Genomic DNA, 10,000 nt, shown 5'->3' with positions numbered 1-10,000 from the left:
CGGCTCACAGGGCACCTCTGCCTCCCCGAAATGTGGGCTTGCATTTTCCCTCAAGCTGCACCGAGTTACATCTCCATCACGGGGCGCCCCTCTGGAGCCAGGAGGAAGCCGTGCTGGGGCACCGGCTTGCCCTCCTCCCCCCATGCCGGGCTCCATAGCATACGAGTGGCCAGTCACCGCCGCTGGCTTTTCCCTTCGATGCCGTGCCCCCGCGGGCTGCGGCTTTGGTCATGGGGGGGAACCCCCGTGAAGAGGGTCCAGTGCTGGGAACTCTCTCTGCCCCTTACCGGGCTCTCTCTCGCCGTGCCTGGACGGGCTTGCTTTCCATTCTTGGTGGGACCGACGCCGGCACCACGTCTCCCCGGCTTTCTCTGCCCCCGTGCCCCACCGGGCAAACGTCGCTTCGGGGGTTCCACACTTCGGCAGTGGCCGGCGCCAGCCACTCGTCAACTTTTTTTCTTTTCCCCGCTTTCGTTGCCGAGCCCGGGCTGGGCTCCGGCTCACGGACGAGCGAAACCCATCCAACACCGCTGAGGGTGCGCCAGCGGCCGCTCCAAACCGCCGCGCCTTTGTTCGGCCCCGCGGGTCCCCTCTCTGACCCGGGCGAAAGCCACCGAGAAGCCAGACGGACCCCTGCCCAGCCGCCTGGCGGGTGGCTTGGAGCAGCCGCTCGGCAGCGCTGCCCTGGGAGTGCTCGGCGTCGCTTGTTCCCTCATATACGGAACTGGAGGGCCGTCAGCTCCGCGAGCGCACAACCAGCCGACCTCCGCCCAGCGGCAGGTCGCAGAAATCACGCCGGCTTGTACGATGACGTAGGCGGAGGCAGAGCGCAACAGCGACCCCTTGGCGACAAGCGCGATCTCCGCGGAGAGCACGTCTACTCGCCGAGGGAGAGCACGTCTACTCGCCCAGGGAGAGCACGTCTACTCGCCCAGGGAGAGCACGTCTACTCGCCGAGGGAGAGCACGTCTACTCGCCGAGGGAGAGCACGTCTACTCGCCGAGGGAGAGCACGTCTACTCGCCCAGGGAGAGCACGTCTACTCGCCCAGGGAGAGCACGTCTACTCGCCCAGGGAGAGCACGTCTACTCGCCGAGGGAGAGCACGTCTACTCGCCGAGGGAGAGCACGTCTACTCGCCGAGGGAGAGCACGTCTACTCGCCGAGGGAGAGCACGTCTACTCGCCCAGGGAGAGCACGTCTACTCGCCCAGGGAGAGCACGTCTACCTCCCGCCTGAGGGAGAGCACGGGGGGGGGGGGACAAAGACAGGCGGCAGCAGCTTCGGTGAACGTCACCCGGGAGGCGACCGGGGCTGTCCCGGGGCAGTCCCGGGAAGCCGGCGTCCGACACAGGGAACCGTCAGCTGCCGGACCGGGGCGAATCCCCGCGGCCACGGCAGGGGTGGGGGCTCGAAGACAGCCGGCAGTCGCCTCGGTGAACGTCACCCGGCCGGCGACCGCGGCCGTTCCGGGGCCGTCCCGGGAAGCCTGCGACAGGCACGGGGTCCCAGCCGCGGCCGGACCGACTCGAAGCCCCGCGGCCCCGGCACGGGGGAGGCCCAAAGACTGGCGGCAGCCGCTTCGCTGAACGTCACCCGGCCGGCGACCGGGGCCGTCCCGGGGCTGTCCCGGGATGCCGGCTTCCGGCACGGGGTCCCGGCCGCGGCCGGAGCGGCTCGAATCCCCGCGGTCCCGGCAGCAGCCGGAGCCGCTCGCCGTTCGGGCTCCCGGCACCCTACGGATCCGCCGACTCGTTCGCGGGCGGCGGGGGGAGGCAGTGAAGGAGGTGCGGGCAGAAGCGGCAGCGGAGGCGGAGGGGGGGGGGGGCTCGAAGACAGCCGGCAGCCGCTTCGGAGAACGTCACCCGGCCGGCGACCGCGGCCGTTCCGGGGCCGTCCCGGGAAGCCTGCGACAGGCACGGGGTCCCGGCCTCGGCCGGACCCGCACTGGATGCCGCCGCCTCGGGCTCTCGGGACGGTATGGATCCGCCGACTCGTTCGCCGGCGGCGGGGGGAGGCAGTGGAGGGGGTGCGGGGAGAAGCGGCAGCGGAGGCGGAGGGGGGGGGGGGCTCGAAGACAGCCGGCAGCCGCTTCGGTGAACGTCACCCAGGAGGCGATCGGGGCCGTCCCGGGGCCGTCCCGGGATGCTGGCTTCCGCCACGGGGGTCCCGGCCGCGGCCGGAGCGGCTCGAATCCCCGCGGTCCCGGCAGCAGCCGGAGCCGCTCGCCGTTCGGGCTCCCGGCACCCTACGGATCCGGCGACTCGTTCGCCGGCGGCGGGGGGAGGCAGTGGAGGGGGTGCGGGCAGAAGCGGCAGCGGAGGCGGAGGGGGGGGGGCTCGAAGACAGCCGGCAGCCGCTTCGGTGAACGTCACCCGGCCGGCGACCGGGGCCGTCCCGGGGCTGTCCGGGGATGCCGGCTTCCGGCACGGGGTCCCGGCCGCGGCCGGAGCGGCTCGAATCCCCGCGGTCCCGGCAGCAGCCGGAGCCGCTCGCCGTTCGGGCTCCCGGCACCCTACAGATCCGGCGACTCGTTCGCGGGCGGCGGGGGGAGGCAGTGGAGGGGGTGCGGGCAGAAGCGGCAGCGGAGGCGGAGGGGGGGGGGGGGGGCTCGGAGACAGCCGTCAGCCGCTTCGGTGAACGTCACCCGGGAGGCGACCGGGACCGGCCCGGGAAGCCATCGTCCGGCCCCGGATCCCGGCCGCGGCCGGACCGGCTCGAAGCCCCGCGGCCCCGGCACGGGGGAGGCCCAAAGACTGGCGGCAGCCGCTTCGCTGAACGTCACCCGGCCGGCGACCGGGGCCGTCCCGGGGCCGTCCCGGGATGCCGGCTTCCGGCACGGGGTCCCGGCCGCGGCCGGAGCGGCTCGAAGCCCCGCGGTCCCGGCAGCAGCCGGAGCCGCTCGCCGTTCGGGCTCCCGGCACCCTACGGATCCGCCGACTCGTTCGCCGGCGGCGGGGGGAGGCAGTGGAGGGGGTGCGGGCAGAAGCGGCAGCGGAGGCGGAGGGGGGGGGGGGCTCGAAGACAGCCGGCAGCCGCTTCGGTGAACGTCACCCGGCCGGCGACCGGGGCCGTCCCGGGGCTGTCCGGGGATGCCGGCTTCCGGCACGGGGTCCCGGCCGCGGCCGGAGCGGCTCGAATCCCCGCGGCCCCGGCAGCAGCCGGAGCCGCTCGCCGTTCGGGCTCCCGGCACCCTACAGATCCGGCGACTCGTTCGCCGGCGGCGGGGGGAGGCAGTGGAGGGGGTGCGGGCAGAAGCGGCAGCGGAGGCGGAGGGGGGGGGGGGGCTCGAAGACAGCCGGCAGCCGCTTCGGTGAACGTCACCCGGGAGGCGACCGGGACCGGCCCGGGAAGCCATCGTCCGGCCCGGGATCCCGGCCGCGGCCGGACCGGCTCGAAGCCCCGCGGCCCCGGCACGGGGGAGGCCCAAAGACTGGCGGCAGCCGCTTCGCTGAACGTCACCCGGCCGGCGACCGGGGCCGTCCCGGGGCCGTCCCGGGATGCCGGCTTCCGGCACGGGGTCCCGGCCGCGGCCGGAGCGGCTCGAATCCCCGCGGTCCCGGCAGCAGCCGGAGCCGCTCGCCGTTCGGGCTCCCGGCACCCTACGGATCCGCCGACTCGTTCGCCGGCGGCGGGGGGAGGCAGTGGAGGGGGTGCGGGCAGAAGCGGCAGCGGAGGCGGAGGGGGGGGGGGGCTCGAAGACAGCCGGCAGCCGCTTCGGTGAACGTCACCCGGCCGGCGACCGGGGCCGTCCCGGGGCTGTCCGGGGATGCCGGCTTCCGGCACGGGGTCCCGGCCGCGGCTGGAGCGGCTCGAATCCCCGCGGTCCCGGCAGCAGCCGGAGCCGCTCGCCGTTCGGGCTCCCGGCACCCTACAGATCCGGCGACTCGTTCGCCGGCGGCGGGGGGAGGCAGTGGAGGGGGTGCGGGCAGAAGCGGCAGCGGAGGCGGAGGGGGGGGGGGGGCTCGAAGACAGCCGGCAGCCGCTTCGGTGAACGTCACCCGGGAGGCGACCGGGACCGGCCCGGGAAGCCATCGTCCGGCCCGGGATCCCGGCCGCGGCCGGACCGGCTCGAAGCCCCGCGGCCCCGGCACGGGGGAGGCCCAAAGACTGGCGGCAGCCGCTTCGCTGAACGTCACCCGGCCGGCGACCGGGGCCGTCCCGGGGCCGTCCCGGGATGCCGGCTTCCGGCACGGGGTCCCGGCCGCGGCCGGAGCGGCTCGAATCCCCGCGGTCCCGGCAGCAGCCGGAGCCGCTCGCCGTTCGGGCTCCCGGCACCCTACAGATCCGGCGACTCGTTCGCCGGCGGCGGGGGGAGGCAGTGGAGGGGGTGCGGGGAGAAGCGGCAGCGGAGGCGGAGGGGGGGGGGGGGCTCGAAGACAGCTGGCAGCCGCTTCGGTGAACGTCACCCGGGAGGCGACCGGGACCGGCCCGGGAAGCCATCGTCCGGCCCGGGATCCCGGCCGCGGCCGGACCGGCTCGAAGCCCCGCGGCCCCGGCACGGGGGAGGCCCAAAGACTGGCGGCAGCCGCTTCGCTGAACGTCACCCGGCCGGCGACCGGGGCCGTCCCGGGGCCGTCCCGGGATGCCGGCTTCCGGCACGGGGTCCCGGCCGCGGCCGGAGCGGCTCGAAGCCCCGCGGCCCCGGCAGCAGCCGGAGCCGCTCGCCGTTCGGGCTCCCGGCACCCTACGGATCCGGCGACTCGTTCGCCGGCGGCGGGGGGAGGCAGTGGAGGCGGTGCGGGGAGAAGCGGCAGCGGAGGCGGAGGGGGGGCGGGGGGGGACGATAGTGGCGGGGGGCGGGGGGTGCTCGAAGGCAGCCGGCAGCCGGTTCGGTGAACATTCGCCGGGGCGGGGGGGGCGACCTGTCCGTGCCCGGGGCAGCCCCGGGAAGCCGGCAGCCAGCACGGGGTCCCGGCAGCACCTGTTCCCTGCCCTGGGACTTGCCGTGCCCGGCGGCCGGTTGCCGGGTGGGGGGAGCGATGAGAGGCGGGGCGCAGCGGCCGGGGCAGCGCCGGGCCGCAGCGGGGGGCTGGGCGGGTGGGGTAGGCGTCGAGCGGCAAGCCCTCGGCTGCAGCGAATGTTCGGCGGTGCGGGGCGGGGGGGGACGGGACGACACGTTGGGGGCGCCGAGTCCGAGCCACCCCCGGCCCCAGGGGCGGCCGGAGGGGGAGGCCGGTGCCTGGCCCTGGGAGCTGCTGGGCGCCGGATGGCCGAGGGTGCGTCAGAAGCCGCCCGAGCGGTCGAGCAGGTCCTCCAGAAAGGCCTAGGGTGGCTTCGAGGGCCCCGGGAGCAGTCGAGGGAGGCCTCCAGGCAGGTCTGGAGTGGATGGGAGGCCTTCCAAAGCAGACAAGGGAGGCTGCCAGCGGGGCCTAGGCTGGCACTGCAGCCTGTAAATGGTTGGGGGGGGGGGGCCTCTGGTGCGGCCTGGAGTCTCTGGGTGGCGTCCAGAGAGGTGCAAAAGATCCTCTGGTGCGGCCTGTGGTGGCGGAGAAGCCTGCAGAGCGTGCGGGGGAGGCTTCTGGTGCGGCCTGGGGTGGGTCGGAAGCCTGCAGAGCGTGCGGGAGAGGCTTCTGGTGCGGCCTGGGGTGGCTGAGAAGCCTGCAGAGCGTGCGGGAGAGGCTTCTGCTGCGGCCTGGGGTGGCTGAGAAGCCTGCAGAGCGTGCGGGGGAGGCTTCTGTTGGGGCCTGGGGTGGGTCAGAAGCCTACAGAGCGTGCGGGGGAGGCTTCTGTTGCGGCCTGGGGTGGGTCGGAAGCCTGCAGAGCATGCGGGGGAGGCTTCTGCTGCGGCCTGGGGTGGCTGAGAAGCCTGCAGAGCGTGCGGGAGAGGCTTCTGCTGCGGCCTGGGGTGGCTGAGAAGCCTGCAGAGCGTGCGGGAGAGGCTTCTGTTGGGGCCTGGGGTGGGTCGGAAGCCTGCAGAGCGTGCGGGAGAGGCTTCTGTTGGGGCCTGGGGTGGCTGAGAAGCCTGCAGAGCGTGCGGGGGAGGCTTCTGGTGCGGCCTGGGGTGGGTCGGAAGCCTGCAGAGCGTGCGGGAGAGGCTTCTGGTGCGGCCTGGGGTGGGTCGGAAGCCTGCAGAGCGTGCGGGAGAGGCTTCTGCTGCGGCCTGGGGTGGCTGAGAAGCCTGCAGAGCGTGCGGGAGAGGCTTCTGCTGCGGCCTGGGGTGGCTGAGAAGCCTGCAGAGCGTGCGGGAGAGGCTTCTGCTGCGGCCTGGGGTGGCTGAGAAGCCTGCAGAGCGTGCGGGAGAGGCTTCTGCTGCGGCCTGGGGTGGCTGAGAAGCCTGCAGAGCGTGCGGGAGAGGCTTCTGCTGCGGCCTGGGGTGGCTGAGAAGCCTGCAGAGCGTGCGGGAGAGGCTTCTGCTGCGGCCTGGGGTGGCTGAGAAGCCTGCAGGGCGTGCGGGAGAGGCTTCTGCTGCGGCCTGGGGTGGGTCGGAAGCCTGCAGAGCGTGCGGGGGAGGCTTCTGGTGCGGCCTGGGGTGGCTGAGAAGCCTGCAGAGCGTGCGCGGGAGGCTTCTGGTGCGGCCTGGGGTGGCTGAGAAGCCTGCAGAGCGTGCGGGAGAGGCTTCTGCTGCGGCCTGGGGTGGCTGAGAAGCCTGCAGAGCGTGCGGGGGAGGCTTCTGGTGCGGCCTGGGGTGGCTGAGAAGCCTGAAGAGCGTGCGGGAGAGGCTTCTGGTGCGGCCTGGGGTGGCTGAGAAGCCTGCAGAGCGTGCGGGGGAGGCTTCTGGTGCGGCCTGGGGTGGCTGAGAAGCCTGCAGAGCGTGCGGGAGAGGCTTCTGGTGCGGCCTGGGGTGGCTGAGAAGCCTGCAGAGCGTGCGGGAGAGGCTTCTGCTGCGGCCTGGGGTGGCTGAGAAGCCTGCAGAGCGTGCGGGAGAGGCTTCTGCTGCGGCCTGGGGTGGGTCGGAAGCCTGCAGAGCTTGCGGGGGAGGCTTCTGGTGCGGCCTGGGGTGGGTCGGAAGCCTGCAGAGCATGCGGGGGAGGCTTCTGCTGCGGCCTGGGGTCTCTGGGTGGCCTCTAGAGAGGTGCAAAAGACCCTCTGGGTTGGGCTGGGGTGGCTCTTGGACCCCTGCCACACAGTGGAGAGAGGCCTCCGGCCCGCCACCTGTGTCCCTGTGTGCCTGAGTGCCTGTGTCCCTGTGTCCCTGTGTCCCTGAGTGCCTGAGTGCCTGTGTCCCTGTGTCCCTGTGTCCCTGAGTGCCTGAGTGCCTGAGTGCCTGTGTCCCTGTGTCCTTGTGTCCCTGTGTCCCTGTGTCCCTGTGTGCCTGAGTGCCTGTGTCCCTGTGTCCCTGTCTGTGTACCTGTGTGCGAGAGTGTCCGGCACGCCACCCAGCGGCGGCGGGCAAGCAGGTAGGCGGGTGGGCGGGCCGGCGAGGGCCAGTGTGAGTTTGGGGGGTGGGAGGGGAGGCGGCAGCTGGAAGCGTCAGAGGAGGGGGCGTGGCTCCGGCTGGCCCCGGGAGCAGGTTCCCGGGACCGGGACCGGCTGGACCCGGCGGGTGGTTGATCCCGGGGCGGGGGGCAGAGGCGGCGGGAAGCGGCAGCTGCGTGTGCGGCGGGGGGGGTGGAGGGCGAACCGCGGCGGGAAGCGGATGCTTCAGAGCAGGTTACGGGGGCGGGGACGGACGACACCACCTGTCCCCGCCCCGGGACGGGCTGGACCCGGCGCCGTGTACCCGCCGCCGCCCCCGCCGCCGCCCCCCTCCGCCACCCCGGGACCCCGACGTTTTTTGGCGCCCGCGCCTTTTTTTGCTCCCCGCCTGCCCGCGCTGCCCCGAGCCCTCCCCCGGGGCGGGGCGGGAGGGAGGGACGGACGGACGGGTAGCCGGGGATCTCCGAGCGCGCGCCACCAGACCGAGGCGGGTCCCGGCGGCGGCGGCGGCGGCGGCGGCGGCGGCGGCGGCGGCGGCAGCAGCAGCAGCAAGCGACGGCGGGGGGGGGCAGGCTAGGGAGAGAGGGGGAGCGGCATGCGGTAGGGCTGGGGGGTTTGTTTCGGGGGGGAGGGGTGGGGGGGGGTGGCAGCGGTCAGCGAGAGCGGGGAGAGGGGGAGCGGCATGCGGTAGGGCTGGGGTGTTTTTGGGGTGGGGGCGTTGGGGGGATTAGCGGGCGGGCGGGCAGCCGAGCCAAGCGGCAAGCCGGGGGGCGGGCGAGGGCGGCTTTAGGGCCGGAGGAGCGGAGCGCAACCTCCCCCGTGCAGGCTCCAGCGTGGAGAGCAGCAAGTTTTTGGGGACGGGGGACGACGGACGGGAGGGGCAGCGGCGAGAGGCTAGCTGCGGCAAGGGGCACCGGCACGGCCGCCCTAACAGCGCCGCCTCGGTCGCAGGGGTTAGAGAGCAGCCGGGCAGCCCGGGAGGGAAGCGGCAGCCCGCGAAGGGGGGAAGGGGGGGCTCCGCGCAAACCGCTAACGGGAGCCGGGGGGTGTGGGGAGCTGGGGGTGGCAGCAGCGGCAAGAGGCAACGTCGGGAGGGGGGGCTCCGCGCAAACCGGTAACGGGGGCCGGGGGGTGTGGGGGGGGCGGTGGCGGCCGCGGCAAGAGGCAACGGCAGGCGGGGGGGCTCCGCGCAAACCGGCAGCGGGGGGGGGGGGCGGGGGGTAGCGGCAAGAGGCAACGGCGGGAAGGGGGGGCTCCGCGCAAACCGCTAACGGGAGCCGGGGGGTGTGGGGAGCTGGGGGTGGCAGCAGCGGCAAGAGGCAACGTCGGGAGGGGGGGCTCCGCGCAAACCGGTAACGGGGGCCCGGGGGTGTGGAGGGGGCGGTGGTGGCCGCGGCGAGAGGCAACGGCAGGCGGGGGCGCTCCGCGCAAACCGGCAGCGGGGGGGGGGCGGGGGGTAACGGCAAGAGGCAACGGCGGGAAGGGGGGCCTCCGCGCAAACCGGCAGCGGGGGGGGGGCGGGGGGTAGCGGCAAGAGGCAACGGCGGGAAGGGGGGGCTCCGCGCAAACCGGCAGCGGGGGGGGGGCGGGGGTAGCGGCAAGAGGCAACGGCGGGAAGGGGGGGCTCCGCGCAAACCGGCAGCGGGGGGGGGGCGGGGGTAGCGGCAAGAGGCAACGGCGGGAAGGGGGGGCTCCGCGCAAACCGGCAGCGGGGGGGGGGCGGGGGGTAGCGGCAAGAGGCAACGGCGGGAAGGGGGAGCTCCGCGCAAACCGGCAGCGGGGGGGGGGCGGGGGGTAGCGGCAAGAGGCAACGTCGGGAGGGGGGGCTCCGCGCAAACCGGCAGCGGGGGGGGGGCGGGGGGTAGCGGCAAGAGGCAACGTCGGGAGGGGGGGCGCCGCGCAAACCGGCAACGGGGGGCGGGGGGGGAGGCGGTCAGGGGCGGGGGGAGATTTCTAGAGATGCCGGCAGACCTTCTCCCCGGAGAACAGCGCTGTTGAAGAAAAGACTGCTTCAGAACACAACCTTTAATGAAAGACGCTCGATGAAAACAACACTTAATAAAAGAAGGTTTCATGCCGACTGCCTCTCTTCATTTACGCCGCCGCGGGGGGGGGGGGTTGGGGGCCGGGCGGGCGATACCAGGCGGCCCTCGTCCCGGGGACCACGTCTACCCCGCGGTTCCAGCCTCCGCGCGCTAAGTGCCCGCCCGGCCGCGGGGAGCACGTCTACCTCCTGCCGCACGGCTCAGTGCACTAAGTCCCCCCTCGCCATGGAGAGCACGTCTACCTGCCAGCTCAGGGAGAGCACGTCTACTCACCGAGGGAGAGCACGTCTACCACCTGGGAAGGAGAGCACGTCTACCTCCTCGGGAAGGAGAGCACGTCTACCTCCTCGGGAAGGAGAGCACGTCTACCTCCTCGGGAAGGAGAGCACGTCTACCTCCTGGGAAGGAGAGCACGTCTACCTCCTCGGGAAGGAGAGCACGTCTACCTCCTGGGAAGGAGAGCACGTCTACCTCCTCGGGAAGGAGAGCACGTCTACCTGCCGCCGCACGGCTCAGTGCACTAAGTCCCCCCCTCGCCAGGGAGAGCACGTCTACCTCCTCGGGAAGGAGAGCACGTCTACCTCCTGCCGCACGGCTC

The sequence above is a fragment of the Melanerpes formicivorus genome, unplaced genomic scaffold, assembly GCF_026170545.1.
Source record: "Melanerpes formicivorus ecotype bairdi unplaced genomic scaffold, bMelFor1.0.p_v2 SCAF_240, whole genome shotgun sequence".
In the NCBI taxonomy this organism is placed as follows: domain Eukaryota; kingdom Metazoa; phylum Chordata; class Aves; order Piciformes; family Picidae; genus Melanerpes; species Melanerpes formicivorus.
This window is presented reverse-complemented; position numbering follows the sequence as displayed.